The sequence below is a fragment of the Haematobia irritans genome, chromosome 1, assembly GCF_050003625.1.
Source record: "Haematobia irritans isolate KBUSLIRL chromosome 1, ASM5000362v1, whole genome shotgun sequence".
Lineage (NCBI taxonomy): Eukaryota > Metazoa > Arthropoda > Insecta > Diptera > Muscidae > Haematobia > Haematobia irritans.
This window is the reverse complement of record NC_134397.1, coordinates 98,323,869-98,349,175: the sequence shown is the minus strand read 5'-3', so window position 1 is coordinate 98,349,175 and position 25,307 is coordinate 98,323,869. Positions and strand designations below refer to the sequence as shown.

General features: G+C 33.7%; 1 protein-coding gene across 1 annotated transcript in view; it reads left to right on the top strand.

The window, feature by feature from the left end:
- The first annotated feature begins 1,317 nt into the window (after positions 1 to 1,317).
- The window catches only part of Cad86C (Cadherin 86C), a 411,455-nt gene continuing 387,465 nt past the window's right edge, over positions 1,318 to 25,307 (top strand). The window contains exon 1 of the mRNA XM_075291231.1: positions 1,318 to 1,426. The gene's annotated coding sequence lies outside the window, so the exon portion shown is untranslated. The remainder of the gene's footprint in view (positions 1,427 to 25,307) is intronic.

Sequence of the window (25,307 nt, the reverse complement as noted above, 5' to 3'; positions counted from 1 at the left end):
AAGGCCATGGAGTGGTACGCCGCCAACAACGTGGCAGGTGGTTCCCAAGGACAAGAACCCTCCCAACACGCCAGAGCTCCGCCCCAATTGAGAAATACTGGGCTATTGTCAAGCGGAACCTAAAGAAGACCAAAAAAACTGCTAAAGACGAACTGGCTTTCTGCGGCGAAGAAGGTGGACAAGGTGGCTGTACAAAATCTGATGGCAGGTGTCAAGCGTGAGGCCCGGCAATTCGGATTTGGAAAAGCGAAAGCCTAACTGAATATTTTTCCTGAATTTTATACTAATTGTACTTGAAAAAGAAATTTAATTTGATTTTTAAATAAACGATTGCACCGATTTATACGCGTTTTCCCTTGACCAAATTTTGACCGTCTCACCCTTTATAGCTTCAGATTGCTGGCGGGCCTGGAAAACGTTAACTTAAGCAGTCTGCTAATGTTTTTGGAACAATCTGGTTGGTTCAACCGAAGGAAATAATCGAGAAGGGTCAGCGGTTAAAACTAGAAGTGCCCATATGTAATAGGTACTTTTAGTTATGTGGTATCACAATGGACTGAATAGTCTAAGTGAGCCTGAATCTTAATCGGGCTGCCACTTTAACCTAACCTAACCTAACCATATATAAATTTAACAATAATAAAAAATATATAACATAATAATGGACAACAAAAAGTAATTAGAGATTAAAACAGTTAAATATAAATTTTATTTCATTCTCTACACTCCATTATTATATTTATGAAAAAATGTAGTTATGTGTGTCTCAAACATAATATATTCTAAACTAGCATTATATGCTAGTTGATAACATTGTATATGTGCACTTCGCCATAATATATATTTTGATGAAATACACTCTATTGATTCTAAGAATTTTAATTTTTTTCTCGGGAAATATCGAATCATAAAGTAGTAAGAACCTACTTTAGAAATGATATCATAGACAAAAATATAGTTTACTATAGTGAAGGTGTATGTTTAGAATTTCTATTGAGGAAAAAATTCCAACGCATATGTGAGGACAAACTATTGTCAGAGGTCAGGGCACCCACACTTTTGTTACATTTCTAAATAGGGAACCAACGAACTTAATATTCCAAAAAAGTTAATATCATTTACACAAGCAATCAATTGACCCTCCTTGGAAACTATATAGACGTTCATTCAAAGAAACAAGTTTCTTTCCATATTCCAAGGATACACCATTATTCCCCCACCATCCTTTATATTTTATTCCAGGGAACAACAATTGCCGGTCAGTGTCCACTAGTGGCAAAACAAATTTTAGACGTGGACAACACTTGGCGTACAACGGTCGGCACGCTATTTACATTGCAAGGACTTTCGGGCGAACACGGCAATAAAGTGAAAATAAAATTTACATATCGTGTGTTTGTGTTTGAAGTCGTTTCTATTTAGTAATGTATGTATTTGCTATTCACATACAATAACTATGAACTTTGCCCACGTTAACAACCCAATCAAAGTTCAGCCCAACACAAAAAGTTCTTAATTTGGGCACGTAATTTATTCCCAACGAGTTGTTTCATCACTTTTCCCCCATTTTACAAATCAAAAGAATTTCCAAAAAGTTCAGAAATTGTCACGACAATAATGGGGCAATATCAGTGGATTTTCCCTCATCTCACATACATGTAGAGGAAGTGTATATGTGGCGAGTATAGCCTGTCGGTGTTATTTGACGCTTATGATTAATTGCTAGCCCATTGCTATTTTCGGTCTATTAATTTTTTTTTTTGGATTTACTAACGTTTGCGTGTGTCGTGTAAATGTTTATTGGCGATCTTAATTATTCGAAGAAACAAATTGAGAATATATAACAAACAACAATTTTCTACAGTTATTATAAAGAAATTAATTCAATTCTCTATAAAAGTAATGACACCATTATCCCGCTCACTATAATACCGTCTCAGAAAATCGGAATATGTATAATTGCCTGAACAAAAGTAAAATTCCAGTTTATTTTCTTATTTACATTACATTTCCAAAATCCACTTTAACTAGATTCCAACGGGAAAGTTACACTAAAAATTAATTTTAATGAAATTAAGTTTAATTTTAATGAAAACATAAAATGTATGTTTTAAATTTCGTAAAATTATGTTTTTCCGCGGCAAATATTATTTCTATTTTTAGTGTAACTTTACCAAAAATATCTTGTTTGGACGTTCGTTGTTCGTTGCTTCTGTGTAAACATTTTTTGTATTAAAAAAATTATTCACGTAAACATATAATATTGTAACATCCCAGCAAAAAATTGGAAGTTCTTCTAAAGGCACTACTTTAAAAACACTTCCAAAATGCCCACCCAAAGATGTTCTTTATTTTAGTTACACAGGAAGTTATTTTGATTCAATTTTTTAAAACTCGTTTTTTCATAGTTTTAATAAGAAATGCTAAATTATTTTGTTTTAAATACGTTAAAAAGAGAGTAAGAATTAACAAAATGGTACAAATTATTAAAATTTATCGAAAAAATTCTAAATTCTGGAAAAATTGCACCATTGTTGGAAATATTTGAGATCAAACGTTTTAGACAAGTGTTAGAATGCATTAAAAATCATAAAAAAAAATTAAAAATTGTTATTTAGCGAAATAAGACACAATTTTATAGTTCACATCCGAAACATTGAATTCGGACTTGCACCACTTCCGGATCCAAAAAGAACATATTCACTACTTTTTTGGTTGGGAGATTAACATATCGATTGCAAACATAATATACTATTTCAAACACAATATCCTTGTACACACACATATTGTGTTAAATTTTTTGTCACTAACATCTTATTTTTGTATCCAAAGATATAAAAAACACACACTTTTCCTCCGTGTGGCCACCGGAAACTAAATTTTCACTCCGAGACTACAGTTTTACTCCGATCTAATTAACATTCTAGCTATGCATGCCGAGTTTGGTTGAAATCGGTTCATATTTAGACATAGCCCCCATATATATCTTACGCCCGATATGCACTTATATGGCTGCAGAAGCCAGATATCGTCAATTATGCCGAGTTTGATTTAAATCGGTTCAGATTTAGGTATAGCCCCCACAAAAATGTACATTTGTTTTCTATGCAATTGAAAATAACAAATAGAAAAAATACGAAACATTGACGTTTTTGGGCACCGAACAATTTTTTTTTTGAAAATTCCAATTTTTCGGGAAATAAAAATATGATTTGAAACCTTAATAACTTTTGAAATAATTGTGATATCATTATGATTTTTATTGACTTTTGCATGGAAAATTGTTTTAAGAAATATTGCTGAATATATCATTCCAAAATTGGTATCAAAGTCCCCAAAGTGGGGATATATGTTGCAAAAACGATATTTTTTTGTAATTGCATATTTCTCAGCGTTTTTCTGGTAGGATGTTGAACGAGAATTTTGAAAAAAATTTTTTTTGTTTTGAAAAATTGCCGATTTTGGAGGAGAAGAACTCATATACTACTTGACCAAAATGGCCGATAAAAGCTTAAAACGTATCCTTATTTGGTGTTTGTTTTTTGTACGGAAATCGAAATTTATATCAATTCAGTAAATCGTGAACAAAACCAAACTTGTACACCGATTGTAATGAAATAAAGCTAACTTTATTCGAAATATATTTAACTAACTGTTTCTGGACGAAAACTGTGATTTTTTATCCCATTTTTATTCTTTAGGAATTTTTAAAGAACAAACAATTTGTTTTGTTAAAAATTTCAATTTTTTAACTTGAACGATATCTCTAAAACTACTTGGAAATTTTAAAAACAATGTAAACACGGCTTAAAGAGAATATTGTTTGGGATTTTCGGATTTTTTTAATTTAATATGGTGAACCGTTTTCAACTTATTCCAATATATGTAGCGGAATTGCCTTAATTTTGAACATAACGGTATATCTCGAAAAAAACCCGAGCTGATAAAAAAACCAAGTGCAGATTTGGATTCAGCGACCTCATATTACTACAAATTTGTTATAAACCGAGCTGATAAAAAAACAAGTGCAGATTTGGATTCAGCGACCTCATATTACTACAAATTTGTTATAAATTTCAAATCAAAAAGTTCAATTTTGTTCCCCTGTGTAATATGTTCTAACATATTAAAATAGTTGCATAGCTTCGTTTTACGTAACACTTCGTTTGGTGATTAAAAGATGAAGAAAAGGTTTTTGTTTTGTTTTATATTTGAAAAGGAAAATTTTTATTTAATTTCACAACAGTAATGAATAACCTCTATAATTGACAGTAATGAATAACCTCTATAATTGATGAGGAAAAAATAAAGGTTAAAAGTTGCATCAGAAATGGCACTGTATATAAAAACGATTTTCCCTTTTATTTTCCCGTTTATTTTTTCTACACCCTCAAAAAAATCACTTCTCCAACATATGTTCCAATCACATTTTGCAGGAAGCACATATATTATTGGATACTGCCGAAACACTATTATATTTATTTTATGTGAACATATTATATGATTGCATTTTGGGCCCAAAAATATTATATGCTTGGAAGAATTTTCCAAGAAGATTGTGCTAAAAACTAAATTTAAATTTAATTGTATATTCCCTCACATCATTCTCACTTCCACGAAATTTTTTTGTTCTTAGCACCTTTTTCAGTAAAACAAACAAACATATATATATATATATATATATATATATATATATATATTATATATATATATATATATATATATATATATATATATATATATATATATATATATATATATATATATATATATATATATATATATATATATATATATATATATATATATATATATATATATATATATATATATATATATTTTTTTTTTTTTTCGATTCGACCTTTTTAATTATTTTCAAACATCTATTGGGCTTTTAAGGTCAGGTATTTTAATGCGAATAAAAGATTAATTTATTCCATTTTTGTCATCCAACGTTTCGCTGGGCGATTCCAGCTTCTTCAGGGATGGTATTTTTATTGAATCTGGCAATTTTATAATTAACAATTATTATTTTTAATTTTACATTATTATATCAACTGGTTAGTAAAAGGAAATACACTTACATTTAATCTTTCGTCAGGTTATTTTCTATTGCACTTATAAAGTTTTCTTATTTGCTAACATATGATATGAGACAAATACAAAACTTTATATAATTGCTGAAAATAATCAGATTTAAAACTAAATATCTAAACTAAATAACTAACTAATAAAACTAAATAACTAAATAAATTTGCTAAATTTTACCTTTCGCCTGGACGGAGAATCGAAGTGAGAACCATACAGTTTGCAAGCCAACACACTATATAGACAATTATCCGTATAAGTTATATTTATATAGCATAGTTTACGGCACCCACGAGCTTATGTAAACAAAACATTATTTAACAAAAACATACATTTGTTGGCCACGTGAAGCAATAGTTAGCATGTCCGCCTTGCATGCAAAGGGTCGTGGGTTCAATCCCTGTTTTGACCGAACACAAATTTTTTAATTTATACATTTATATTTATAAATTACTATATTAAATTTTTACAATAAAACTTCGAAATGTGGATTATTAAAGATTTACAGTCAGAAAAGAGCTTGTGTAAACGGAATTAAATTTTTATTGCAAAAATAACAATTTGTAACAAAAAATGTTTTTGTTATAAAATATTGAAATTTTGGATGAAATTCAAAAACTCTAACGAAAGGAGAACGTGCAGTCGACTATAACCATAAATAATTTTACAATACACACATAAATTTATTTAAGCGTGAACTATTTTTATTAGCAGTTAAAACCTAGCGAATTTAGAAATACAAATTAACATGAATATTTATTAACGAATAATTTTACTTAATTTAATTTATTTCATTAATTTAATTTGTACCTTTAGTTAATTTCATTTTTACCTTTAAGGCCGGCATTAAGTTGGCATTATCGCTCTAAAATGGCCATGTTTTCACAGGTACTTTTAATAATTCATTTTAAAGAAAATAAACTTTTCAATTATTGCTTTGGATCATTCCCCCACCAAGTTATAATACAATTTGCCAAAAAAGGTATAACGTTATTCTGCTTTTAGAGTTTTTCTGCTAAAATGGAAAATAATTTTAGCGAACTTAATGCCCGCTTTTATTTTTGAAAGTGTCCGTCAACTCCTCTTGGACTACTTATTAATAAAGAGGAACTAAACCTTGTTTTTATACATTTTACTGTTTAGTTTTTCACTGTTTCCTCCATTTTTTCATTTTACTGTCCCAACTCTAAAAAGAGTACAGTGCCCTTTCGATATTTCTTATGAAGATCCCTTTGTAATTTTTATATATTTTACATTGTTTTTTATACCCTCCACCATAGGATGGAGGGGTATATTAACTTTGTCATTCCGTTTGTAACACATCGAAATATTGCTCTAAGACCCCATAAAGTATATATATTCTGGGTAGTGGTGAAATTCTGAGTCGATCTGAGCATGTCCGTCCGTCTGTTGAAATCACGCTAACTTCCGAACGAAACAAGCTATCGACTTGAAACTTGGCACAAGTAATTGTTATTGATGTAGGTCGAATGGTATTGCAAATGGGTCATATCGGTCCACTTTTACGTATATCCCCCATATAAACGGACCCCCACATTTGGCTTGCCGATCCTCTAAGAGAAGCAAATTTTATCCGATCCGGCTGAAATTTGGTATATGGTGTTAGTATATGGTCTCTAACAACCATGCAAAAATTGGTCCACATCGGTCCATAATTATATATAGCACCCATATAAACCGATCCCCCGATTTGGATTGCCGAGCCTCTAAGAGAAGCAAGTTTCAACCGATCCGGTTGAAATTTGGTACACGGTGTTGGTATATGGTCTCTAACAACCATGCAAAAAGTGGTCCACATCGGTCCATAATTATATATAGCCCCCATATAAACCGATCCCCCGAATTGGCTTGCCGAGCCTCTAAGAGAAGCAAATTTCATCCGATCCGGCTGAAATTTGGTACACGGTATTGGTATATGGTATCTAACAACCATGCAAAAATTGGTCCACATCGGTCATAATTATATATAGCTCCCATATAAACCGATCCCACGATTTGTCTTGCCGAGCCTCTAAGAGAAGCAAATTTCATCCGATCCGGGTGAAATTTGGTACATGGTGTTGGTATATGGTCTCTAACAACCATGCAAAAATTGGTCCACATCGGTTCATAATTATATATAGCCTCCACACGCTCACAAAAAATCGCTTCTGTAACATATACTCCCAAACATATTTTGCTTCAAGCATATATATTTTTGGGTATTGCCCAAACATTTATATGTTTGATCTCTTCCAATATATAATATGTTTGAAGGCATATTGGTCTAAACAATATATGTTTGGGTAGTCTAAGTTCCAAACATTTTGTATTTTTGCATCAAATTCAATAATGTTGTCTTCCAAAAAACAATATGTTATTATGTGAACATATAATATGTTTGGAAGCATTTTGCACCCAAAAATATTATATGCTTAAAAAAATTCTCCCAAACAATATTGTGCTCAAAATTTTATTTATTTATTTATATATTTACAATCATAATGAATTATGAAAATAAACAGGTAATATAGGTGCTAACAACATAGGTTTTCGACCTGAATGCTCAAAATTTTGTTTCTGCCCAATTGTATATTCCCCCACATCTTTCTCACTTCCACGAGATTTTTTAGTCCTTAGCACCTTTTTCTGTAATACAAACATTGTAGAAGAAATTATTCAATTGTATGATTTTTTTTATTTTAATTTTACATTTTGCCGGACGGGGATTCGAACAGCGGACCACACAGTTTGTAAGGATCAAAGAAGTAGCTGATCAATTGCCCAAGGAAAAATAAAATGTTAATTTTGTAATAATAAGCAACAACCACCAACTTAATTCAATATCGCTCCCTGTTAAATAGCGCTCCAAGCTACTAAACACATATATGTTTATAGGCTATTTCTAAATTAATATATGTTTGCATCCAAGCATATTATATTTACAAACATTTTATGTCCCAAACATAATATGTTCTAACATATTAACATATATGTCCCAAACATGTTATGCTAGTTTATGAACATTATATGCTTGCACTCAAAAATATTGTGTTTAAAAATTTGTGTTCCAAACATATAATGTTTATAGCCAAACATATGAAAAACAGTCTTTTTCATCCGTGCATATAAACCGATCCCCAGATTTGACCTCCGGTGCCTTTTGGAGAAGCAAAATTCATCCGATCTGGTTGAAATTTGGTACGTGGTGGTAGTATATGATATTTAACAACCATGCCAAAAGTGCTCCATATCAGTCCATAATCATATATAGCCCCCATTTAAACCGATCCCGAGATTTGGTTTTGGAGCCTCTTGGAGGAGCAAATTTCATTTGAGTCAGTTGAAATTTGGTACATTGTGCTAGTATATGGCCGTTAACAACCATGCCTAACTAGGTCCATATCGGTCTATAGTTATATATAGCCCTCAGATAAATATATCCCCAATCCCACAAAAATTGGTTCATATCAAGTTCATAATTGAATATAGCCCACATATAAGCGACCCCCATATTTCAATTCTGGCTCTCTACGTACCGTGCAAAAGTCCATATCGATTCGTAATTACTTGTAGACTTACCTATACATGCCTTTTTTGTCTAATATATACCACGTATGGACTAACTCACAATTTAGAAAACGATGTTAAGAAGTTTTAAGATACCACAACCCAATTAATTCGATTGTGGATGACAGTCTTTCGTAGAAGTTTCTACGCAATCCATGGTGGAGGCATAAGCGTAGGAAGGCCTCTGGGGAGGGGGCTTAGACCCCCCCAGAAAAATTTTAGCCCCCCCCCCCCCCAGAATTTGAAAACCTATTTACGATTTTACATTTTTATAAAAATTAAACAAGTATATACTCGTACAACGCACAAAGTTCCACTAAAGCCTTTCATGCTCAATCGAATTACTTGGGTTGTGGTAGAAGTCTGATATTTATGAAATAAAGCTGTGGTTGAACTTATGATTTAGTTGAAAAAAAAAATAGTAATTGATATTAAAACTATTCTTTCATAAATTAATATCTTAATAATGCTGCAAAAAAGCGTCGCCAAAAAAGAAGTGAAAATGTTCTTTTTGGGTCTGGAAGTGGTACAAAATTGGCGGAGAAGCGATGAATGTAATATGAACTTGTCATAGAACGAATGTCCACCGTTTCAACCGCCGTTGCAATGAATTTGCATCACTTCTTAAGGTGTGAACCGAATTCACTGTTTTGAATGTGAATTAAAAATTTTGTAATATTTTCCCAAGTAAATAATTTTTATACTTTTTTATGATGTTTAATGCATTCTAACGCTTGTTTGAAACGTTTTCCCTCGAATATTTTTAAATATTGTAGATTGTTCTATATAGGATTTAGCATTTTTGTGGCAAAATATTTGTACCATTTTATTTATTCTTACTCTTTTTTTTAAACTATTTTAAAAAAGAGAACAAAAAAGTACGCATTAAAATAAAAAAAAAAATAAAGTAAAAAAACTTCCTGTGTAGTTAAAATAGTTAACTTCTTTGTGAGGACATTTTTGGAAGTGCTTTTAAAGTTGTGCCTTTAGAACAACTCCCAATTTTTTGCTGGGAAAAGTGTGAAACTACCCTTCGGGAAATGGATCAACCACAGAACTGGTACAGGACTAGTCCCTGGTGTGTATGGACAAGTCCCTGGTCAAAACGTATGGAAGGGACCGTCCACTTTAACATGGGTTTGTCATTGACGGAGTAAACTTACATTTTAGGTCGCGTCATGGACTCATCCCAAAGGACACGTCCTGGGACAATTTAGCAGGAGCAACCCATAAACAGGTCCTAAGGAACCAGTCTCGGACAAACTCTTAGAAATCTCTTTCAATTTGGGCTCCTAAATAAGCGAACCCGAAATGAAAAAATAAACTTTTGAAATATGTCGAACAAAAGGTTATTCTGATAATTTTATTTCACTAAATGTGAAAATTGCAACTAACTGGAGCACAGGTACCAGTTCTGTGATAGGTCCGTCAGTGGAAATTTGCACCAATTTCCCGTAGGGTACTTTTAGTTGCTTTATTATAAATTGATTGTCGAGTTATTTTGATGTCTATTTTTTTATTCAATTTTATGAAATAAAACATTAGTTGAACCTATAAGTTCAGTCTATAAAGTTTTAGCTAGGGGGGCTATAGCCCCCCCTAGGAAAATTGTCTAGCTACGCTAATGGGTGGAGGGCACATAAGATTCGGAATGGCCGAACTTACGGCCGTATATACTTGTTTTTTTTATTTCCTTTGTCTGAATATTTTGACTTACCCGTCGTACGTTCCGATTTCTTTTGATGAACCAAGCAAAAAATTGTGCCCGTAATGGCAAAATGATAAACAAAACGCATGTCCACATATATATAAAAAGATTCTTTTTTCAAATGTCCATTCTCGTGGCGTGAATAATATATATATATATATATGAATAATAATAATAATATATATATATATATATATATATATATATATATATATATATATATATATATATATATATATATATATATATATATATATATATATATATATATATATATATATATATATATATATATATATATATATATATATATATATATATTTGAAAAATTCGCCCCTAATAACCTTATGTTTGACCATACAGGCCTCATTTCTTAACTGATCTTACTCAAATCTTGCACAAGGTAACCTTTTGTGGTATTAATCAAACCCGCAAAATATAATTCAAATTGGTTCAGACTTAGATATAGCTTCCATATATATGCATCGCTCGATTTTCCCAAATTTGGCCATAGTACTCTTATTTATTAACCAATGTTACTCAAATTTCAAATTTTGATGTACTAGCCGATCGTACTTATACGTACTTGTAGCTCTTACATAAGAATATTACTCGATTTTTACACATTTGGATTTATTTCCCACACTAGTTGAACGATTTTTTTTTTTAATAATGGGCTCAATATTAGTGGCATACTAACTCCGTAGGTGCAATATCAACTATGCCAGTGTTGCTAAAAGTAGGGGAAATTCCCTATATATAGGGTTTTTCTAATATTTAGCGTCTTGTACGCACGTTGGACCACAATGTAGGGACATTTTCACTCAACACAATTTGTAATAATTTTTACATTTTGGTGGCTCTAGAGGAGGAAATTAGAAGCCGGCAAGGCTTGATCTTTAACAATGTGTGGTAAACTTTATTCCTGTAGACAATTTTGTCAACATTTTATTTCTATAGAACATTTTGTCAAAATTGAATTTCTGTAGAAATTTTTTCAAAATATTATTTCTATAAAAAATTTTCTCAAAATTTTATTTCTGTGGAAGTTTTTCTCAAAATTTTATTTCTATAGAAAAATTTCTCACAAAAATTTGTTTATAGAAACTTTTTCCAAAATTTTATTTTTATAGAGATTTAACAAAAAAGATTACTAATTTGGGTAGAATTCTACCAACTGTGGCAACCGTGGTGGTAATACAAATTTATATTCTAAGTTATATACGTTGCATATTCATGTTTTAAGATAATAAAGTACTTAGAGCCATTTTTGTTGTGTAAAATTTTTTAAATTTAACGAAAAATATAGTAGGGAAAATTGTTTGGGAATGTATGGGAAAGTAGGGAACCTTTTTTGCCCTTGTAGGGTAAACCGAACATTTTCCGTGGCAACATTGACTATGAGCTATAGTCAGATTGACACAAAGCACCCATAGACATGTACCCCTTAATTATCTTCAATATGCAACTGCGGTTTATCTCCCAGACATATGTGTTACCCTACAAATGCTTATGATTACTAATTCTGTAATGGTGGTTTAGGGTATGATATAGTCGGCCCCGCCCGACTTTCTACTTTACTTACTTGTTTTTTTAATTAAAATGTCTTCAATCACGAAAATTATGGTATCAATCACCCATTTTGATTGAAAACCAACACGATTTTCAATTGAAAATTTTATTGAGTTTTGTCACGGAATCAATTAATTGTGTGATTGAATCAATTAAAAACGTGATTGGTTTTTAACATAAAATTCAATCACAGTTTTAATTGAATCAATTAGGTTAGGTTAAAGTGGCAGCCCGATTAAGATTCAGGCTCACTTAGACTATTCAGTCCATTGTGATACCACATTAACTAAAAGTACCTATTACATATGGGTACTTCTAGTTTTAACCGCTGAACCTTCTTGATTATTTTTCTTTGTTAAACCATCCAGATTGTTCCAAAAACATTAGCAGACTGCTAAAGTTAACGTTTTCCAGATCCGCCAGTAATCTGAAGCTATATGCTCCTAAACGTTGCTTGCGCTTTACACAAAATGCAGGACACTCACACAAGAGGTGTTTAATTGATTCTTTTTCCTCCGCATCATGACAGCTCATACAATAGTCATTATACTTCGCGCCAATAGTTTTTGCAAAATCGCCTATCAGGCAGCGACCCGTTATAGCAGATATCAGGAGTGATATCTGACGTCTCGAGAACATTAGCATATCTAGTGTGCGGTTTAAGTTTAAATGGGGCCATATTTGCTTGGTGTCCCATCGAACATTTGCCATCATAACAGCCTTCCCACGCAGCATGAGCTTGCAGGTAGCTAGGGGCATACCACCAAGTTCTAGTTCCCCTGGAATATGTAAGGTAGTCCCTAGCCTTGCCAACTCATCCGCTTCGTAGTTCCCCGGTATGTGCCTATGGCCAGGCACCCATATTAGGTGAATATTGTACTGCTCAGCCATCTCATTGAGAGATTTGCGGCAGTCGATGGCCGTTTTCGAGTTGAGGAACACAGAGTCCAAGGATTTTATTGCAGGTTGACTGTCTGAGTATATATTAATGCCCACTTTTTTTTGAACATTACTTCTCAGCCAATTCGTCACCTCTCTTATTGCTAATATTTCAGCCTGAAAAACACTACAGTGATTAGGTAATCTTTTCGCTATTCGAAGTTCCAGATCATTAGAATATACTCCGAACCCCACTTGTCCATCCAATTTGGAGCCATCAGTGTAGAAATCTATATTTTCTTTATTCCCCGGGGTCTGTGTGCACCACGCCTCACTGTTGGGGATTAGAGTCTCAAACTTTTTGTCGAAAAGTGGACTCGCCAAAGTGTAATCCACTACGTTAGGCACATCTGGCATTATTTTGAGGACAGAACTGTGACCGTAACCTTTTTCCGACCACAGCGATAGTTCGCGCAACCGCACAGCCGTTGTTGCAGCTGACTGTTTGGCCAAAATGTCTAAAGGCAATAGATGCAGCATGACATTAAGGGAATTTGTTCCTGTCTTGCTGAATGCGCCTGAAATACACAAACACGCCATACGCTGAACTTTATTTAAACAAGTAGGTTTCTGAAGTGCCGGCCACCAGACTACAACACCATATAGCATTATAGGTATAACCACTGCCGTGTATATATATATTTGAAAAATTCGCCCCTAATAACCTTATGTTTGACCATACAGGCCTCATTTCTTAACTGATCTTACTCAAATCTTGCACAAGGTAACCTTTTGTGGTATTAATCAAACCCGCAAAATATAATTCAAATTGGTTCAGACTTAGATATAGCTTCCATATATATGCATCGCTCGATTTTCCCAAATTTGGCCATAGTACTCTTATTTATTAACCAATGTTACTCAAATTTCAAATTTTGATGTACTAGCCGATCGTACTTATACGTACTTGTAGCTCTTACATAAGAATATTACTCGATTTTTACACATTTGGATTTATTTCCCACACTAGTTGAACGATTTTTTTTTTTAATAATGGGCTCAATATTAGTGGCATACTAACTCCGTAGGTGCAATATCAACTATGCCAGTGTTGCTAAAAGTAGGGGAAATTCCCTATATATAGGGTTTTTCTAATATTTAGCGTCTTGTACGCACGTTGGACCACAATGTAGGGACATTTTCACTCAACACAATTTGTAATAATTTTTACATTTTGGTGGCTCTAGAGGAGGAAATTAGAAGCCGGCAAGGCTTGATCTTTAACAATGTGTGGTAAACTTTATTCCTGTAGACAATTTTGTCAACATTTTATTTCTATAGAACATTTTGTCAAAATTGAATTTCTGTAGAAATTTTTTCAAAATATTATTTCTATAAAAAATTTTCTCAAAATTTTATTTCTGTGGAAGTTTTTCTCAAAATTTTATTTCTATAGAAAAATTTCTCACAAAAATTTGTTTATAGAAACTTTTTCCAAAATTTTATTTTTATAGAGATTTAACAAAAAAGATTACTAATTTGGGTAGAATTCTACCAACTGTGGCAACCGTGGTGGTAATACAAATTTATATTCTAAGTTATATACGTTGCATATTCATGTTTTAAGATAATAAAGTACTTAGAGCCATTTTTGTTGTGTAAAATTTTTTAAATTTAACGAAAAATATAGTAGGGAAAATTGTTTGGGAATGTATGGGAAAGTAGGGAACCTTTTTTGCCCTTGTAGGGTAAACCGAACATTTTCCGTGGCAACATTGACTATGAGCTATAGTCAGATTGACACAAAGCACCCATAGACATGTACCCCTTAATTATCTTCAATATGCAACTGCGGTTTATCTCCCAGACATATGTGTTACCCTACAAATGCTTATGATTACTAATTCTGTAATGGTGGTTTAGGGTATGATATAGTCGGCCCCGCCCGACTTTCTACTTTACTTACTTGTTTTTTTAATTAAAATGTCTTCAATCACGAAAATTATGGTATCAATCACCCATTTTGATTGAAAACCAACACGATTTTCAATTGAAAATTTTATTGAGTTTTGTCACGGAATCAATTAATTGTGTGATTGAATCAATTAAAAACGTGATTGGTTTTTAACATAAAATTCAATCACAGTTTTAATTGAATCAATTAGGTTAGGTTAAAGTGGCAGCCCGATTAAGATTCAGGCTCACTTAGACTATTCAGTCCATTGTGATACCACATTAACTAAAAGTACCTATTACATATGGGTACTTCTAGTTTTAACCGCTGAACCTTCTTGATTATTTTTCTTTGTTAAACCATCCAGATTGTTCCAAAAACATTAGCAGACTGCTAAAGTTAACGTTTTCCAGATCCGCCAGTAATCTGAAGCTATATGCTCCTAAACGTTGCTTGCGCTTTACACAAAATGCAGGACACTCACACAAGAGGTGTTTAATTGATTCTTTTTCCTCCGCATCATGACAGCTCATACAATAGTCATTATACTTCGCGCCAATAGTTTTTGCAAAATCGCCTATCAGGCAGCGACCCGTTATAGCAGATATCAGGAGTGATATCTGACGTCTCGAGAACATTAGCATATCTAGTGTGCGGTTTAAGTTTAAATGGGGCCATATTTGCTTGGTGTCCCATCGAACATTTGCCATCATAACAGCCTTCCCACGCAGCATGAGCTTGCAGGTAGCTAGGGGCATACCACCAAGTTCTAGTTCCCCTGGAATATGTAAGGTAGTCCCTAGCCTTGCCAACTCATCCGCTTCGTAGTTCCCCGGTATGTGCCTATGGCCAGGCACCCATATTAGGTGAATATTGTACTGCTCAGCCATCTCATTGAGAGATTTGCGGCAGTCGATGGCCGTTTTCGAGTTGAGGAACACAGAGTCCAAGGATTTTATTGCAGGTTGACTGTCTGAGTATATATTAATGCCCACTTTTTTTTGAACATTACTTCTCAGCCAATTCGTCACCTCTCTTATTGCTAATATTTCAGCCTGAAAAACACTACAGTGATTAGGTAATCTTTTCGCTATTCGAAGTTCCAGATCATTAGAATATACTCCGAACCCCACTTGTCCATCCAATTTGGAGCCATCAGTGTAGAAATCTATATTTTCTTTATTCCCCGGGGTCTGTGTGCACCACGCCTCACTGTTGGGGATTAGAGTCTCAAACTTTTTGTCGAAAAGTGGACTCGCCAAAGTGTAATCCACTACGTTAGGCACATCTGGCATTATTTTGAGGACAGAACTGTGACCGTAACCTTTTTCCGACCACAGCGATAGTTCGCGCAACCGCACAGCCGTTGTTGCAGCTGACTGTTTGGCCAAAATGTCTAAAGGCAATAGATGCAGCATGACATTAAGGGAATTTGTTCCTGTCTTGCTGAATGCGCCTGAAATACACAAACACGCCATACGCTGAACTTTATTTAAACAAGTAGGTTTCTGAAGTGCCGGCCACCAGACTACAACACCATATAGCATTATAGGTATAACCACTGCCGTGTATAGCCAATGCACAATTTTTGGTTTCAGTCCCCACTATTTTCCTATTGCCTTTTTGCACGAGCACAAAGCTACAGTTGCCTTTCTCGCCCTTTCTTCAATATTAAGCTTAAAGTTCAGATTCCTGTCCAAAATAACGCCAAGGTATTTTGCACAATCACCAAAGGGAATTTCAATACCCCCTAAGGAAATAGGCCTAACCCTGGGAGTTTTGCGATCGTTGCAGTACATGACTAATTCTGTCTTTGCAGGATTTACCCCAAGACCATTGTCTTTCGCCCATTTCTCAGTCATCCGGAGGGCCCTCTGAATAATATCTCTGATTGTGGATGGGAATTTTCCCCTGACTGCCAGAGCCACATCATTTGCGTATGCCACCACTTTTATCCTTTCTTTTTCTAGAGTAACCAGAAGGCTATTTATAGCAACATTCCAAAGAAGAGGTGATAGAACTCCTCCTTGGGGAGTGCCTCTGTTCACATACCTTTGTATGTTTGCTTGTCCTAGTGTGGCTGAAATACGTCTCTTCATTAGCAGTTCGTCTAACAGCCTGAGTATACATGGATCAACATTCAGAGTTGTCAGTCCATTTAATATCGAGCTCGGATGGACATTATTGAACGCCCCTTCGATGTCTAGAAACGCCACGATTGTGTATTCTTTGACAGATAGTGAGCTTTCAATAAAGCTGACTAGTTCATGTAGTGCGGTCTCAGTAGACCTGCCCTTCGAGTATGCATGCTGTCGTTTCGAGAACAAACTTGAATCGATGCTAGTTCTAAGATAAATATCTATCATCCTCTCCAGAGTCTTAAGTAAAAATGAGGATAAGCTGATTGGTCGGAAATCCTTCGCCCTCGAGTGAGAGGCTTTTCCCGCTTTAGGTATGAAAACGACTTTTGTTTCCCTCCACTTTCCTGGGATATATGATAAGTTGATACATCCTATATATATCACCGACAACCAGGGGATAATTTTGTCAGTTACAGCTTGTAACGCCGCCGGAGTAATTCCATCAGGGCCGGGGGATTTGAATCCAAAGCTATTTAGCGCCCATCTTATTCTAGTTTCCGATACAATTTCCTCGACAGGAAACGATCGTTGAGCAACTGTGGCACCGCCAGTACATGGTTCAACCGTCTGATTTCCAGGAAAATGTGTGTCCAATAGTACCTCCAGCGTCTCCTCACTGGTCGTTGTCCAATTGCCCTCCGATGTTTTAATGAAACCTGGAGCGGAGTTGGTGGATGCTAGAACCTTCCGTAGTCTGGAAGCCTCGGACGTATTCTCAATACTGCTGCAGTAATCATTCCAAGAGTTATGCTGAGCCTTTCTCAGTTCTCGCTTATATCCTCTCAGATTCTTCTTGTAAGCGTCCCAGTCCTCAGGGGCTCTGGTGGACTTTGCCTTGTTAAAGAGCTTCCTGCACGATTTCCTCATAATACTTAATTCCGTAGACCACCATGGTGGTCGATGTTTCCCCCTTGGCTTTCCTCTAGGGCATGCAGCTTTCAGTGAGATGTTGAAGGCCTTAGTAATCCGCTCCACTGCGTGTTCGATATCTTGCACATTTCTCATATTTGTTTCTGTTATTTCCGGTATCATCATATTGAACGATTCCCTATACCTATTCCAGTCAGCTTTCCTAACATTTGGCGGAAATATGGTCTTGGTGATATGAACATCAAATTTGAAACTGATGTAGCGATGATCTGAGAAGCTGTGTTCACTTAAAACCTGCCACTCATATATCATTTCATTCAGTTCTTGCGAGGCCAAGGTGATGTCCAAAACCTCTTGCCTGTTTTTAGTGACAAAGGTTGGGGCATCTCCCTTGTTGCAACACACAAAAAATTTTTTTTCTGATTCAATCACCAAATTAATTGATCCAATTAATTTTTTAATTGAAATGTCTTCAATCACGAAAATGATAGTATCAATCACAGTTTTAATTGGACATAGAAAAAAGACACCAAATTCTATTTTTCCACACTGTTAGAAAAATATGTTTTTCATATGTTCCGATATAAACAAAATGTGTTTCGGGCACAATTTTTAAACACAATATATTTAAGTGCAAACATGTAATGTTCCTAAACTAACACAAAATGTTTGGGACACATATGTTAATATGTTAGAATATATTATGTTTGGGGCATGGATGTTTCATAAAAATAATATGTGTGAATGTAAACATATATAAATTTACAAATTTCGAGTAAACATATATATGTTGTGATACTTTATTCAGAGAGCGACAGAGAGAGAGTTAGTATAGAGAAAGAAATAGAGATGGAAACCGGGAGATTTGAATAAAAAGATATCAACATAACACAGCTAGAGAATGAAATGAGAGCAATTTCTGTGAAACCGCTTGTATGTTGTTTCGGAAAACTGTTTCATGATAAGGCCAAAAATTGTATATGCTTAAGTCTAAATATTATTTAATTTGAGTAGTAGAATGAGTATTCGGAATAAAGAGAATAGACATTCGGAACCAAGATAATAGACATTTGAAAAAAAAAAACAGCATATTTGTATTACAGAAAAAGATGCGAAGAACTCAAAAATTTCGTGGAAGTGAAAATTATGTGAGGGAATGAACACAATCTTCTTTGGGGAATTCTTCCAAGCATATACTATTTTTGGACTCAAAATGCTTCCAAACATATAATATGCTCACATAAAACAAATATATTAATGTTTCGGCGGTATCCAATAATATATGTGCTTCATGCAAAATATGTTTGGAACATATGTTAGAGAAGCGATTTTTTTTGAGGGTGCACTTAGTTTTGATTTATTTCTCGATGTTATTTTAAAGTAGAGGCTTTAATCTAAATAAACTATAAATATTTTCTATATTATTGAGGTCCAAAATACATTTTTGTAAACTTCTTTATAAATAAACGAAAAATACGAAAATTTGAGACAATTTTTCTACTGTATGTTTCTAGTAAATGGACATTCATACGAAAACTATAGCTGACACTTTTTCGGGTTCTTTTTTGTATTTTTGCTCACACTTTGAAGGACATTATAGGCCAAATAGCGCTTATTTTCGTAAGGCCACTTGGTCACAATTCAAGAATCAAACTTTCAAAACAAGCTCATATAGCTCTTGAAGTAGGTTTTCAAAATGGCAATTTTTGTTCTACATGCTGGTAGTACAAGTAAAAACAGAAGAAAAATTAAAGTTTCTAACATTAGGTTTATTTCGGTAGTGAAAGGGTTAACAGAATTAGTCTTCCGAATTTGATTAAAAAGTTAATTGTATCAATTAATTTTTTAATTAAAAATTTAAAAATTTTCAATCATTGACTTAATTAACTTAATGTTTCTATCAGGATTAAAAAGTTAATTGTATCAATTAATTTATTAATTGAAAAAATTTTAAACTTCAATTAACTTTTTAATTGGAAATATTTTGGTGATATTTTTTTCTGTGTACGCAAAATAAACTCTATTAGCGACTCTCCCCTTGCATTAGTATCACTACTTCCCCATATACTATGATGTGCATTCGCATCGCACCCCATAATGAGTTTCGTCTTTGTTTTCAGTGACTCCTCCACTAAGGTTTTAACGGCATATGGAGGCATCTCCCTGTCATGTCCCATGTAGACCGAAGATACCCAATATTTGCATTTGGCTATTTCTAAACTGGCAACGACAGTGTCTGTATTGCACATTGAAGGAAGCAGAAACAAGTTGAGCTCGTTTTTAGCAATTATACAGGCTCGATTTACATCATTACCAGTATACTGCAATAGTTTGAACCCCGGAGTACTTAATTCACATATTTTGTTTCTATAAACATATGGTTCTTGAATAAGAACTATATCTATGCCCCCTTTCATCAGGAGAACTTTTAAGGCAGCACATGCAGTCATACAATGATGAAGATTTATCTGGAGGATTCGTAGGACCATCGAGATTTTCAACAACCGTCACATCAGCCGCTTCAATCGAGTCATCAAGAATGTTCTCTTCAGAGATCTCGGTGACTCTCGCAATAACCATAGGTTCAACTTTGGTGAGTTCTGAGGCAATAGAAACCTCCTCTCGCATACGGTGTCTATCCATGTCTTCAACTTTGGTATCTCCCTCGACCTCGCAAGAGGATCCGCTTACTTCTGATTCAGACAGAGGCTTGTCCATTTCTGAATCCTTTAGCTGATCGTTTTTATATACCTTCATTTGGATATAATGAAAGCCATAACATACACGGCCCTGGGACTTTGCTAGATGTGGCAAAGACTGAGTGTTCAATATAAACACTGCATGCCGTCTTGGTCCATCCACTTCATCCAAACGGCCAACCTCCCAATCAGCTGTTGGAAGATCTGGATTACATCGTTTCAGTCTATTTAAAATAGATTCAGGGTCAGAAGGGTTTGCAGGTATCCACGCATGTGCTCTAGGTCTAGCCGGTATGTCTTCCTTCTCGACTAACTCTAGCGCAGCTCCTTCCCAAACTTCACCAATTAGTATCAGAGCAGCTTTAAAACATTCTATAGACCTCTGGTCCTCAAATGCGACTAGCTTAAATCGTCCTTGATACCAGCCTCTTGGTGTTGAGGATCTGGGCCGGGAAACTGTTCCAGCACCTGTGAGTAGACGACAGACAGAGCATTCTCAATTTCCCCCCATTTTTGCTTTGGAACCACACCGTCCCATGCTCCTTTATTAATGATAGCCATCACAAGGCTGTCTTTAGCAACTGAGGCAAACGATCTTTGATCGCTTTTGGAGGATGGCAGCTCATCCGGCGATCGTTCCCTTTTTCCAGTCTCAAGAATTCCTTGAGCCCATTTTAAGGAATCGCTTTGTTTAGCCGACAGCGTGCTTGGGTCGACTGATCCTAACTTCTTTAGGATAAACAAAGAATTTCTGCGTTCCTTGAATCTCTGTCGTGAGGGATTACGACTTGTCATAGTGTCGCCACCTGTCGACCCGTCTACAGGTCGACTAATTGGGCCTAACTCTTGGCCATTGCCCAGATTTATAACTCCAGTCGATACCCGTCCACTGGGCCCTGAAGTTAGCAACCCAGTGGATGACTTGGAAATTCGCTGCATGGTGGCTTAATATCCCACCACACTTGAAATTCTTAGTAGGTACCTATTACGATGGGTTTATCCGCTATTGAAAAACACGTCCGTTCCGTTTGTCTTACAATAGGGATCTATAAATCGATTATTCGAATTTTGGCATGAAAATCTAAAAAAATCAAAATCGATTATTATCCTAAAAATAATCGCAAAATCGATTATAGATTTTCATCTAATTTTTAATTTTGACTATCAAAACTCAATTTTAGTTTTTTCTGGTTTCAATTTAATTGAAAAATACCGAGATATTTCTTCATTTTTATTTATAGAATTCTATTACCAATAAGAATAAAAATATTGATTTGATTAAGTTAAATATCAAATTGGTTTAAATTAATCCTTTGTGTTTTCAATTTCCTTGAATTTATTTTGTGAAATAATGATAAATGATTCGTACATGTTAAAAATTTTATACTTAACGTTTTAAAAATATATTAAACAAATTCAAAAAAAGAAATGAACATGTTTGACTAGAACACTAATTTTTGCATTTCTCTCCAACTCGCAAAAACAAAATAGATTTCATAAAATCGAATATTTTGTGTAATCATTATTTCTATGAAATTCGATTACGAAAAATCGAATTTTGAATGGTAAAAATAATCGAAAATTTTTGATTAAAAGTCAATAATCGAAAAGTCGAAAAATCGATTGTTGATCTGTACTATAGATCCCTATCTTACAATATTCTTGAATCAATTAAAAATTTAATTAATTTCGCGACAAAAATCAATCAAGTATTTGATTGATCCAATTAAATTATTAATTGATATGGGCAATAAATTTCAATCAAAAAATGTATATATTGCGCCCCCAATATCTTATTTAGTTTTATTTGAAATAACAGAAAATATGCGTTTCTTCCAATTTTTTTCTACCATTTGGGTAGTACTCCTTCGGTTTTGCCTCAAAATAGGCCTCAGTTTCGGCGATCACCTCTTCATTGCAGCCAAATTTTTTCCCTGCGATTATCATTTTGAGGTCTGAGAACAAGAAAAATTCGCTGGGGGCCAGATCTGGAGAATACGTTGGGTGAGGAAGCAATTCGAAGCCCAATTCATGAATTTTTGCCGTCGTTCGCAATGACTTGTGACACGGTGCGTTGTCTTGGTGGAACAACACTTTTTTCTTCTTCATATGGGGCCGTTTTGCCGCGATTTCGACCTTCAAACGCTCCAATAACGCCATATAATAGTCACTGTTGATGGTTTTTCCCTTCTCAAGATAATCGATAAAAATTATTCCATGCGCATCCCAAAAAACAGAGGCCATTTATTTGCCAGCGGACTTTTGAGTCTTTCCACGCTTCGGAGACGGTTCACCGGTCGCTGTCCACTCAGCCGAATGTCGATTGGACTCGGGAGTGTAGTGATGGATTTTTTTGATGCTTTCGTCGGTAACCACCTCTTTCGGACGTCCAATGCGTTCACCATCCTCATTTCAACACGCTTGAATTTTGCATACTAATCAATTATTGTTGATTTCCCTGGGGCAGAGTCCGGAAACTCATTATCAAGCCAAGTTTTTGGTTCCACCGTGTTTTTTCCCTTCAGAAAACAGTATTTTATCAAAACACGAAATTCCTTTTTTTCCATTTTTTTCACAATAACAAAAGTTGCTTCACAAAAGACGCTCTATCTCACAAACTAAATGACTTACAGAAGTCAAATTTTGACGCGAATCATTTGAAGGTTGGTACTATATAAAAATAATATGCATTTAATACTAGCGACGCCATCTATGTGTCAGACCGGGGACTTATCAGCCAACCTGTTATTTTATTTTTCTGAATTATGCTACACTCAAAAAAAAGTGAACTCTCTATTTCACTAAAGCCAATTTAACTTTATTTTAGTTCATAGAATTATTATGTTTGGAGAAAGTTTTCTTTACTCTAATAATTTTTTGTGTACGTTAGTTAAATTAACTAAGCCCAAGGAAAAAAATATACTCAAATGAAGCATAAAGATTAACTAAATTCGCAATTTTGAACTCAAAGTTTTTCCTTCAAACTACAAAATTTTCTTTAACAAGTGAAAAAAGTTAGTTATGTCTAATAAATTTTCTTGAATTTGTCAAAAAATATTTACTTATTTTTATGACATCGGCGTGATGCCAACGTTTGTAATACTGTTTAGTTACAATTTTCTACAAATATTCAAAATTTTCTAAAATTAACCGAAATTTTTCTTCCTGGTTCACTGTTTTTTCAGTGTATAGACTAAAGAATTTTGTTTTTGTTATTTGTGTGTTTTATTCTAACATAACTTAGACATACAATTATGATCAATAACAACTAAAGGGTTAAAAAAATAAACTATATAAATTATTATATTCCTTATCATATTAACGATGTCAGCATATTCGTTCTAATATTTAGGTGTGCCTTGATTTCCAATAAATCAGCAGTCTAAATTAGTTTTTCTGAAAGTTAACAGAATAATTCGAATTTAATTTTGTTCAATTAAAAGTTAATTTTATTAAACATTACCTGCATAGAATATCAATTTCCAAGTTGCATATTTACACTCAAAAAAAGTGAACTCTCTATTTCACTAATGCCAATTTAACTTTATTTTAGTTCATGGAATTATTATATATGGAGAAAGTTTTCTTTACTCTAATAATTTTTAGTGTACGTTATTTAAATGAACGAAAAAACGGGAAAAAATTATTCACAAATGAAGTAAAAAGTTTTAGTAAATTCGTACTTCTCACAAAATAGTTTATTATTCCTTTAAATTTGTAAATTTTATTACAAATGTGCCCATCATGAACTTCGTATATCACTAAAGACATTTGTGCAATTTTGAACTCCATGTTTTTCTTTCAAACTACAAAATTTTCTTTAACAAATAAAAAAAATTAATTATGTCTAATAAATTTTCTTGAATTTTTGGAAAAATATTTACTTATTTTTGTGATATCGGCGTGATGTCAGCGTTTGTAATACTATTTAGTTAAAATTTTCTAAAAATATGAAAAGTTTCAAAAAATAACTAAATGTTTTCTTCCTGGAGGGTTCACTGTTTTTTCAGTGTATAATCTTCTTTTGCAGTTGTAGCCTTTTAACATAAAAAGGTGTATTAAAGAGCTCGGTAATTTAATTTTAGTAACAATTCCTTTCCAAAATTTCCACACATTAACATCGTCTATTAAAATTTGAACCAATCAAAGTAAAAAACAAGTACATACGGCCGTAAGTTCGACCAGGCCGAATATATACCACGTAGTCCATACGTGGTATATATTAAACTTAAAATGGCCGATTAAATACGTATATAATTAAGTTTGACAAAATTTTCTATAGAAATAAAATTTTGACAACATTTTCTATAGAAGTAAAATTTGGACGAAATTTTCTATAGAAATACGATTTTAACAAAATTTTCTATAGAAATAACATTTTGACAAAATTTTCTATAGAAATAAAATTTTTACTAAATTTTCAAAAGATTTAAAATTTTGACAACATTCTCAATAGAATTAAAATGTTGACAACATTTTCTACAGAAATAAAATTTTGCCAACATTTTCTATAGAAATAAAATTTGACAAAATTTTCTATAGGAATAAAATTTCGACAAATTTTGCTAGATTATTTTTGCTCGAGTGGCAAGCATGATTATGAACCGATATGGACCAATTTTTGTGTGATTGGGGATCGGCTATATATAACTATAGACCGATATGGACCAATTTTGGCATGGTTATTAGCAGCCATATATTAACACCACGCTGCAAATTTCAACCGGATGAATTTTGCTCCTCTAAGAGGCCCCGGAGTTCAAATCTGGGGATCGGTTTATATGGGGCTATATATAATTATGGACCGATATGGACCAATTTTTGCA